Genomic DNA, 2,027 nt, shown 5'->3' with positions numbered 1-2,027 from the left:
CTTTAAAAGAATCTCAAACTCTACCACAATGAAAGGCCAGGGAGTCAAAATGAGTTTTAAGCAGAGATTTAAAAGTCTCAGCATTCTCAGCAGCATGCTAAGAGGTAAACCATTCCAAAGGTTTGGGGCAGAAACTGCAAAGGCACAATCACCTCTGAACTTTAGTCTGGATCTAGGAACATCTAAGAGAAAGTGGTTGGATGACCGAAGTGCTCTAACTTGAAGTGTGGATGTTAATGAGATCATATAGAAGGAGAATGATGAATGATGAGTCGTGAGAAGACTGCACTAAATACAGCATCAAAAAGAGAAACCATAAAACTATTTTACATTTAAAATATTACCTTTGGGGTCTGATAAAATGCAGACGAGGGACAGATTTGGCCTGCGGTCCTTAAGTTTGATACGTGTGTCAAATCATAGTCCATTTTGATTCCATCATAAACTGGTATTTTGTCAGAATTCTGATGTGAGCTGATCCAAATGCAGTTATAATACATAGTTTTTCTTTTACCATCTTCTTAATTTAAACCATCTTCTTTCTTCCTAACTTACCAGGGTTCGTGTGTTTCAGTATTTTGTATTCGTTTTCTTGTGGTTGTCATAGTCCATGTTTTTTCCTGTGTACTGTTATTCTCATGTTTCCTGCCCTCTGTGTCAGCTCTCACCCCTCAGCCAGCTCGGTGTTCTCCTACTCTCTCTCACCACTCACACCTGTACCCACTAAGTATTCACCCCACTTTACACTTACCTCTGTTCAATATAACCAGCCTCCTTCCTCCACCTGCTCTCCAGATCATTGTATCAGTTTGTATTTGTGAGTTTTGCTGCATCGCTAAGCTTTTGTTTTGTTAATTAAGAGTTTTATTTTCTTTTTACCTTGAGTTCTCCTGTGATGTCTACCCAGGTCAAATCTACCGAAATTTTTTTTTTGTTTTTAAGACGCAGTGTAAAAGAATTGGACAATTTTTTTGGAGTTTAAAACTTTTAATTAAACTTTATTTTTTTAGCTGGAGATCATAAAGTGTTAGATCCCTACTTTTATCAGTGAAGCTCAATTGGTAATGACTTATCTTCTTTTCCCATTTGTACTTTCTTCATTCATTTTTTTTTTCAGATATTTTGCAAAGCAAGGTGACAGAAACACTGAAGGGAATCCAAAATGCAGAAGACAAAACTGCCATGGCTCACCAGAAGTTCGTTGGACGTCGTTAAAAATACTCCACAAACTATCGCCATTGCTTCTTCCTTGATGATCATTTTTATTTACTCTGAACTCACGTCTGATCTCAAGAGGTCTTGCAAAATTTCCCATCTGTCATCTGAGTGTTCACGAGGGAAATCTTGTCTTTTGCCATGTGGCTGTACACCACACACCGTACCACTAAACCTGTTATATCAATGAATGTTTATCATCATGTGTGGGGTCTCTCAGATTTTGTAAATCAGCCAACAATTTAAAAAAATGCCGTGTGAACCAGGAATAAGATTATGTCACTTTTGTAAATAGTTTATGTAAGAATCATCCAGCTGTCCTTCAACTGTTGGAATGGGATTCATGGCTTCGGAGCGGAAAGAGCAGAAAAAAGGTGGGCCACAGGAAGAGCTGTAGGAAAAGATGCTCTGAAAAACAAATCACTCCTTAATTGTTAGAAACGTTACTAAATGTCACATTACAACTTCCTTATACTTTCCTTTACTTGCAGCTTTAAGCTTAGACAATTTTCACAAGGTTTGTGATGGATTGATGCTATTACAGATGATGTTTCCCAGTACTCATTTTCCAAATTGTGTTACATCTCAATTTATAACAGAAGTAAACACATCCCTCTGACAAGTATTGCACACTTGCCCAATCAAATATGGTTTACATGTTTCTTTGTTATAAAGGAGAAAGATACTTAAGTTTTGTTCATGTTTGTGTCACATACAAGTCGCAGCTCTAAATGCCTGTAGCTAATTGTTATTATCATTGTTTGGTGATCTCGTGCACTGCTTGCACAAACAAGTGACGACCTAAACATATT

The sequence above is a fragment of the Austrofundulus limnaeus genome, unplaced genomic scaffold (genome assembly GCF_001266775.1).
Source record: "Austrofundulus limnaeus strain Quisiro unplaced genomic scaffold, Austrofundulus_limnaeus-1.0 Scaffold28, whole genome shotgun sequence".
Lineage (NCBI taxonomy): Eukaryota > Metazoa > Chordata > Actinopteri > Cyprinodontiformes > Rivulidae > Austrofundulus > Austrofundulus limnaeus.
Note: the sequence above shows the minus strand (reverse complement) of the source record.